The following is a 9,553-nucleotide window of genomic DNA, read 5'->3' as shown; positions in this document are numbered from 1 at the left end:
CCAAATGAAATTGATTATGTTGTGCTTGTAATATGATTATATAGTGAAAAAGTGTAGAAAACGGTAAGTAATATGTGTTTAATAACATATATTTTGGCCTTGTGATCTTTAAGACCCGTTGGATATAGTAGGCATGCCATAGGATTGTGAGTACTCGCTTATACGTGTTGTGTTTTTGGGGCAATGAAGCTTGAGACAGATTTGGAGAGATAAGGGAATGTGAGCTAAGCTAAATTTATTGGGACATGTTTGGTGTGTTAGAGAGTGCTAGCTACATACAACACTTTTGGGATATGTTCAACTCTATGAGTCATTTGGTGTGTTAGGGATCCATGTATCCGATGAGTGGTGATAGAGCCCACTTTTACATTTCATGACTTAGTGTCAAATTATCAATGAATGAGTTTATGAATATTGTGATATGTATCTATATGATATGCGATTATTATGTAAACGAATTAAGGAATAATGCATGAATAAATAATATGACTTTAAAAGTTGGGATGTTGTAATTGTGCTAAATGGTTGTTTCAATAAGGCATGATGGCATGTTTGCGTAGTAACCATTCTAATCATTCACTGAGCTTGTTAAGCTCACCCACTCTTTTTTAAACCATTGCAGATTAGTTGTGTTTCGATATAAGCAGTATGGTTCCAAGGGAGTGATCCAAGCAACACTTTTACATTATTATATTGGTGTTTATTTAATTGTTTATGTTATCGGGGATAAAGGCAATGTGGTAGACTTATAGTTGGTTTTTTTCATGAAGTTTTGGTTGCTTATATGACTCATTTGTTCTTAGGATTTATGGATATTGTTCTTGTTATATCGTTTGCTTGCTCGAACATTTCTAAGATGCTTTGAACTATTAATATAGATGTTTTGATGTTCTTTTGGATAATGTATTGGTTGCATGCTATATTGGTACAAGTTAGGATGATCTAAATGCTTAAACATGTTTTATTTTTATCATCTAGAGTAGAGGTATAGATATTCAGGCTTTAAAAATGATACCTCCATGATTTTTGAAAGTGCAGGAAGTCAATAACGTCATTTTGTATAAATACCACAACATGAGTATCAATACTCGGGGTAAAAAAATCAATACTTTATGAAATGTACTGATAATTTTTGAGGTTTTGATTTTAAATGAGAAACAAAATGTTGTTTTTGTATCAATTTTCCAAGCACCATCAGTACCATTTGAGAGAAATATAGATACATTTGATTCAGTATCGATACTTACGTGATTTGCTTCGAAATATTGCTATGTTGTTCAAATGCATGTTTAATTCTCATTTTAAGTTTGCTTCATGAATGTTTAGCGTGTTTTAATGATGGTTGAGATATGTATGATATATAATTATTCAAAAGCTAAAATTGAATATGTGTACTTAATAACGAGACCATTTGTGTTGCATGCGATGTGTGACAGTGGTGTGGCATCCTAATATTCAGGCTCGACGACCGAGTTAGTTATAGGGTGTTACATTTGGTAGTATTAGATCCTAGGTTCACTAACACTCGGACCTAAGTGATTGTTGTGTGGATTGGGGTTGCGAAACCCAAGTGTTTAAGTTACTCTAATTTCTTTAATTGTTTGAAAATATTTCTGATTGAATTGCATGTGGGGTAGGAAAGGGAACATATTGCCTTAATCCAAAATTTTCTTGCAGAAATGTAACTTGGATCATTTCTCGACACTCACACCTTTTTTTTCTTTGCTTCTTTGTATGCTAGATTATTAGATTCAATATGCCTCCTACACATGTTAATGTAAGAGCAATTGCTCAAAAGGATGGTACATCTTCTGCACCTCATGTGTCGTCGTGTAGAAAGAACGTACCTAACAAGGGTGTAGGCCCTTTGATGGAAGCTATGATTGGAGTGTTTCAGTGGATTACTAGTGTTAATCCTGTTCCTACACCTGCCAATTCGGCACCTTTTAACTGAGGGTTATCGCTTGAACGTCTGCAGACGTTGGGTGGTAAGAAATTTTCTGGGGTAAAAAGGTTGATTCAACCGTAGCTGAGTACTAGTTGGAAGGAGTTGAAAGGATTCTCGAGCAAATGTCCTGTTTTAATGATGAGAAGTTGGGTTGTATTGTGTTCTTACTTGATGGTGAGGCTCATCATTAGTGGAATAATATTAAGAGAGGTACTACTACTGATCGTTTGACTTTGGGTTACTTTCTTGAGGTCTTTAAGTGGAAGTTTATAGGCAAGCAGTACATGGAGGATCGTAAACGTGAGTTTTTGGATTTGACTAAATGTGATTTGTTAGTGGCTGACTATGAGACGGAGTTTGTGCGGCTTAGTTAGTATGCTCTTGAGATGGTTCTTTCTGAGAGGGACTATTGTAAGAGGTTCTGTTTTGGGCTTACTTGTGAGATTTGGGTTTACTTGGTGGCCTAAAATGCTGGAATGTTTGATGAGTTGGTTGAGAAAGCCAAAGCAATTGAGGACACTTTGGTTGAGCCCCCCCATTCTGTGGTTATTAAATCTGGTAAGGGGACTTCTGATGGTGCATCTGGTCGACTACCTAAGAGTGGGCATGACTATCATAGTTCTGGTAGGGGTGCAAGACGTGGGTCTCGACCGAGTCAGTCTAGGTAGCAGAGTAGTGTGGTGGTAAGTACTGGTGGTTCGACGAGTAGTTTTGGATGGCTGATTTTTGTACACTATGGGTGTAGACATCATGGTGAGTGTCGTAAGATGACAGGTGGTTGTTTTAAGTATGGTTCAAAGGAACATTTTCTGAAGGATTGACAAAATAAAGTAGAGGTTTCAGTAGAGGTTTCACAGACTCAAAGTTCAACACCTACTTCTATGCCTGCTACAGGTCGTGGTTGCGGTAAAGGGAATGGGAGACCGGTTGGGTAGTGAATTATTGCTAATACTATTGCTACACCAGTTGAGCCTAGAGGTCCAGCTCGGGTTTTTGTTGTTAGAGAGCCAAAGGATCAGGATTTGACTGATGTCATCGCAGGTACTTTCACTTTGTAGCCTACTCCCTTAATTTCTTTATTTGATTCTAGTTCTACGAATTCGTATATCTTGAGTGAATTGACTTGTAAGTTAGGAATTCTTTTAGAGACTATTGATTTGGGTATGATTGTTATTAGTTCCTTTGGTGATAGTGTGAAAGTGAATAAAATTTATTGTAGATGTCCCATTATGGTTCAAGGGCACATTTTCTCTGTTGATCGTATGGAATTTTTGTTCTACGATTTTATGTGATTCTTGGTATGGACTGGTTGAGTGAGCATAAGGCTAAGGTAGATTTTGAGATGAAATGAATTACTTTGAGGAATAGTGATGGGTTCGAAATTTTTATTGTTGGTGAAAGACCGGGATTAATGTCCAATGTGGTTTCAACTATGAAAGCTGAGAAGATGATAGGAAAAGGTTGTGAACCTTACTTAGCTTATATGATAAATTCAGTTAGTAAGGATTTGAGAGTTTAGGATATTCTCACGGTTAAGGATTCTCCTAACGTGTTTCCTGAAAAGTTGTCTGGTTTACCACCAGAACATGAAGTTGAGTTTAGTATTAAGCTCCATCATGGTATTGCACAGTGTGTATTGCGACCTATAGCATGACACCAAAAGAGCTCAAGGAGTTAAAGATTTAGTTTCAAGAGTTCCTTAATAGAAGGTTCATTCGACCGAGTGTATCTCTGTAGGGTGCACCAATTTTGTTTGTGAAGAAGAAGGATGGTACGATGCAGATATGTTATTAGTTCCTTTGGTGATAGTGTGGAAGTGAATAAAATTTATTGTAGATGTCCCATTATGGTTCAAGGGCACATTTTCTCTATTGATCGTATGGAACTTTTGTTCTACGATTTTATGTGATTCTTGGTATGGACTGGTTGAGTGAGCATAAGGCTAAGGTAGATTTTGAGATGAAACGAATTACTTTGAGGAATAGTGATGGGTTCGAAATTTTTGTTGTTGGTGAAAGACCGGGATTAATGTCCAATGTGGTTTCAACTATGAAAGCTGAGAAGATGATAGGAAAAGGTTGTGAACCTTACTTAGCTTATATGATAAATTCAGCTAGTAAGGATTTGAGAGTTCAGGATATTCTCACGGTTAAGGATTCTCCTAACGTGTTTCCTGAAAAGTTGTCTGGTTTACCACCAGAACATGAAGTTGAGTTTAGTATTAAGCTCCATCATGGTATTGCACAGTGTGTATTGCGACCTATAGCATGACACCAAAAGAGCTCAAGGAGTTAAAGATTTAGTTTCAAGAGTTCCTTAATAGAAGGTTCATTCGACCGAGTGTATCTCTGTAGGGTGCACCAGTTTTGTTTGTGAAGAAGAAGGATGGTACGATGCAGATATGTTATTAGTTCCTTTGGTGATAGTGTGGAAGTGAATAAAATTTATTGTAGATGTCCCATTAAAGTTCAAGGGCACATTTTCTCTATTGATCGTATGAAATTTTTGTTCTACGGTTTTATGTGATTCTTGGTATGGACTTGTTGAGTGAGCATAAGGCTAAGGTAGATTTTGAGATGAAACGAATTACTTTGAGGAATAGTGATGGGTTGGAAATTTTTGTTGTTGGTGAAAGACCGAGATTAATGTCCAATGTGGTTTCAACTATGAAAGCTGAGAAGATGATAGGAAAAGGTTGTGAACCTTACTTAGCTTATATGATAAGTTCAGTTAGTAAGGATTTGAGAGTTCAGGATATTCTCACGATTAAGGATTCTCCTAACGTGTTTCCTGAAAAGTTGTCTGGTTTACCACCAGAACATGAAGTTGAGTTTAGTATTAAGCTCCATCATGGTATTGCACAGTGTGTATTACGACCTATAGCATGACACCAAAAGAGCTCAAGGAGTTAAAGATTTAGTTTCAAGAGTTCCTTAATAGAAGGTTCATTCGACCGAGTGTATCTCTGTAGGGTGCACCAGTTTTGTTTGTGAAGAAGAAAGATGGTACGATGCAGATATGTATTGACAATAAGCAATTGAATAAGTTTCCCATAAATGATAAGTATCATTTACCTCAAATTGATGATCTGTTTGATCAGTTTCGAGGTGCAACAGTGTTTTTGAAGATTGATTTGATATTTGGGTATTATCAGTTTAAGGTAGAGGAGTCTGACATCTTGAAAACAGCTATTAGGACTTGGTTGGGCATTATGAGATTTTGGTCATGCCTTTCGGTTTAACTAATACCCTTACTACGTCCATAGATTTGTTAAACCGGGTATTTCATTCGTGCTTGGGTCAATTCATGGTTGTTTTCATATATGACATTTTGGTGTATTCTTGTTCTAAGGAGGATCAAGATACACATCTAACAGTTGTTTTGTAGATTTTGCGAGATAAGTAGTTGTGTGCGAAGTTGAGTAAGTGTGAATTTTGGCTTAGGGAAGTGGGTCATGCTGTGTCAGCAAAAGGGATTCGAGTGTATCTAAAGAAGATTAAGGCAATATTAGAATCGAAGCCACCTAGGAGTGTCATCAAAGTTTGGATTTTATTGGGTTTGGCTGGCTATTATTGTAGGTTCGTTGAAGGGTTTTCCCTAATTGTTACACCCTTTAGAAAGATGTGGTGTTTGAATGGCTGATGAAAGGTAGAAAAGTTTTGAACAGCTTAAGGCAGTTTTGACTGAGGCACCAGTGTTGATTCAACCAGATCCTGGAAAAATTTTTTGGTTTACACTGATGCTTCTTATTCGAGTCTCAGTTGTGTGCCAATGAAAAAGGACAAGGTTGTGGCCTACGCTTTGAGGCAGTTGAAAACGTTTGAGCGCAATTATCCTACTTATGATTTTGCATTAGTTGTTATGGTATTCACGCTTAGGATTTGACGCCATTACTTGTATAGAGAGAAGTGTGTTATTTACATGAACCATAAGAGCCTTAAGTACCTCCTCACCCAAAAAGAATTAAAATTAAGGTAGAGGCGTTGGATTGAGCTTTTGAAAGATTATGATTGTGTGATAGAGTATCACCGTGGGAAGGAAACTGTTGTTGTTGACGCTTTGAGTACAAAATAAATGGTAGAGTTGAAGGCTATGTTTGCGCGTTTGAGTTTAGCTAATGATGGTGGTTTGTTAACTGAACTTCAAGTGAGGCTGACTCTATCGTAGCAGATTAAGGAGAAACAATCATTAGATGGAGAGTTGTTAAGAGGATTCAACAGATTGAGCAAGGTGTTAAGGGAGATTTTAACATTGATAGTGATGGTATATTGAATGTTTGAGGTAGATTATGTGTGCCACATTATGTGGATTTAAGGCAAGCGATTCTTACTGAGGCGCATAATAGCCCTTATACTATGCATCACGGTAGTGGTAAAATGTATCATGATCTTCGAGAGATTTATTAGTGGCCTGGTTTGAAGTGTGATGTTATAGATTTTTTCACTCAATGTTTGGTTTCTCAGAAGGTAAATGCAGAACATTTGTTTCCTTCAGGTTTGTTGCAACCGATTGCAATTCCTGAATGAAAGTGGGAAAGGATCATTATGGACTTTGTTTCGGGTTTTCCTTTGACTCCGACAAAGACAGATTCAGTGTGGGTAATAGTTGATCAATTCTCAATGTGTGCGTATTTCTTGGCAGTGCGTACCAATTATTTTTTGCAGAAGTTGGCTGAGTTGTACATCACTGAAATTGTTTGTCTTTATAAGGTTCCAGTTTTTATTATTTCTGATAGAGATTCGCGCTTTACTTCGAGATTTTTGAAGATTTTTCCAAAGGCTTTGGGGTCGAAGCTTAGTTTTAGTACGGCTTATCATCCTCAAACAGATGGTTAGTCTGATAGGGTAATTTATGTTTTAGAGGATATGTTGCGAAACTGTGTGATTGAGTTTGGTGGTAGTTTGGAGCGATATTTTCCATTAGCAGAGTTTGCCAACAATAATAGTTTTCAACCAAGTATATGTATGGCACCATTTGAGGCATTGTATGGAAGGAACTGTAGAACTCTTTTGTGTTGGACAGAATTGGATGAGAGGCGAGTTGTTGGACCGGATTTAGTTCGTGAGACTGAAGAAAAGGTGAAGTTGATTTGTGATCGTTTGAAAGTCGCGTCTGATAGAAAAAAATCTTTTACTGATACGAAACATCGAGCTATCGAGTTTCAAGTTCGCGATAAGGTGTTCTTGAAGATTTCACCTTGGAAGAAGCTTTTGAGGTTTGGTAGGAAGGGTAAATTAACTCCAAGGTATGTCGGATCTTATGAAGTTGTTGAAAGGATTGGTTCAATAGCTTATTAACTCAAGTTTCTGTCAGAGCTTGAGTGAATTCACGATGTTTTCCATGTGTCTATGTTACGAAAGTATCGTTCGGATCTGTTACAAGTTGTGCCAGTGGAGGAGATTGAAGTTCGAACTAATCTCACCTATGAGGAAAAACAGGTTGAGATTTTAGTCCGTGAAGAGAAGGTTTTGAGAAATAAGAGAGTTTTATTTGTTCAGGTTTTCTAGTGCAACCACAAGATAGAATAGGCTAATTAGGAAGCTGAAGATGGGATGAGACAGTAATATCCTTATTTGTTTATCTCAGGTAAATTTCAAGGGCAAAATTCTTTTTAGAGGCAGAGATTTGTCACACCCTAAAATTAGGCCTAGGAGTTTTTGGGGTATTTTAGAAATTTTAGCTCTAGTAAGCTCGGGAATCTCGTAGCATGGTAAACTGAACTTGTTTTCGTCTATGGCTTTTTGAAAATTAAATCAATTTTTGAAAATGAGTTTTAAAGACCTTTAATTCTAAAAAGTGGATGATTTGTAAAAGGGTCTAAATTGTGAGTGTTTATATTACAGTTAAACCAAAACATTAAAAATACATTATTTCCCCCCTTCATCTTCACAAACTTACAATAGTTTTCTCTATCTACTTGTTTTTTCCATCCCTCATTCTCCTAATCTCCAATCACTCAATTTTGATTCCCAGACTTCATCATTTTGATTTCTATGATCACCCAAGCCATAAATCACCATAGAATTTCAAGAAAACACGTAAGAGCACCATACATTTCTCCATTCTTGAATTTTTGGGTTTTCGATCAAACGTTCGATTCTTCATCAACAAAGGTAATGATTCAATTCCTTGTTATTTTTTGATGTTATTTGATTCATTAAACTGACTTTTTAGCCATTAAATTGTATGTTTTAAATAAAAGTCGAAAATTTGATCACTAATGGTGGATTTCAGGATTTTGGGTAAAAACATGGTTTCAAAGTGTTTTTTGATTAATTTTGATGAGATTAAAATGTTTCTAAACTTACTTTGAAGTTTCGTTAAAGATTTCTAAGTTTTTAAGGAATTTTTATGGAAATTGCTATAAACATGTGGAAAATTTTGATACCATAAATTGGGTAGTTTTGCATAGATTAAAGGTTGATAATAAGTCGTAGGTGAATAATTAGTTGAATGGAATTCATTTTAGGCAAAACTATTTAGTATAGACTAAGATATGTGAATCTCAAGTTTGCTATGTCGACAGTTTCGGTTACATGAGAACTTAGCTTAGGCTTGTTTTTTGATTCCTTGAGGTAAGTCCTTAGCTGATTGTTGATTTTACTGTTATGTGATTTATTGTGTTGAAGCTTTGTATTCGTTAGGACCTTCTACAAGTGAAGGAAAAGATAGTTCGAGCTTTTGGCGTCTCGGCAAAAGCGTACTTGGTGAGTGTTTAGAATCGCTGCTTGTGGACACGATTCATTACGTTAATTGTGAATTTAGATGTAGTCTAAACCCCTACTCTAAATTTCGAGTGTAAGCTTTCTCATACTCTTGATTTAATATGTGATTATGTGTTGTGAAATTGTGGATTAAAATGAGATGTTGTGACATGTGAAATAAGCTTATGATGGCTATTGTGGAAAGTTGATAGTGGGCATGTTATACGTGCCATATGAAAGTGATTATGTTGTGCCTATAATGTTATTATGTAGTGAAAAAGTGCAGAAATGGTAAGTAATTATGTGTTTAATAACATATATTTTGGCCTTGTGATCTTTGAGACCCGTTGGATATAGTTGGCCAGCCATAGGATGGTGAGTACTCGCCTATATGTGTTGTGTTTTGGGGGCAATGAGGCTCGAAACAGATTTGGAGAGATAAGGGAATGTGAGCTAAGCTCTATTCACCAGGACATGTTTTGTGTGTTGGAGAGTGCTAGCTATATGCTACACTTTTGGGATATGTTCGACTCTATGAGTCATTTGGTGTGCTGGAGATCCGTGTATCCGATCAGTGGTGATAGAGCCTACTTTTACATTTCATAACTCAAGTGCCAAATTATCAATGAATGTGTTTATGAATATTGTGATATGTATCTATATGATATGTGATTATTATGTCAAGGAATTAAGGAATAATGCATTAATATATAATATGACTTTAAACGTTGGGATGTTGTAATTGTGCTAAATGGTTGTTTCGATAAGGCATAATGACATGTTTTCATGGTAGTTATTCTGATCATTCACTACGCTCGTTAAGCTCACCCATTCCTTTTTAAACCATTGCAGATTAGTTGTGTTTCGGTGCAAGCAGTGTGGTTCGAGGGGAGAGATCCAA

The sequence above is a fragment of the Gossypium raimondii genome, chromosome 3 (assembly GCF_025698545.1).
Source record: "Gossypium raimondii isolate GPD5lz chromosome 3, ASM2569854v1, whole genome shotgun sequence".
NCBI classification, from domain to species: Eukaryota; Viridiplantae; Streptophyta; class Magnoliopsida; order Malvales; family Malvaceae; genus Gossypium; species Gossypium raimondii.
Note: the sequence above shows the minus strand (reverse complement) of the source record.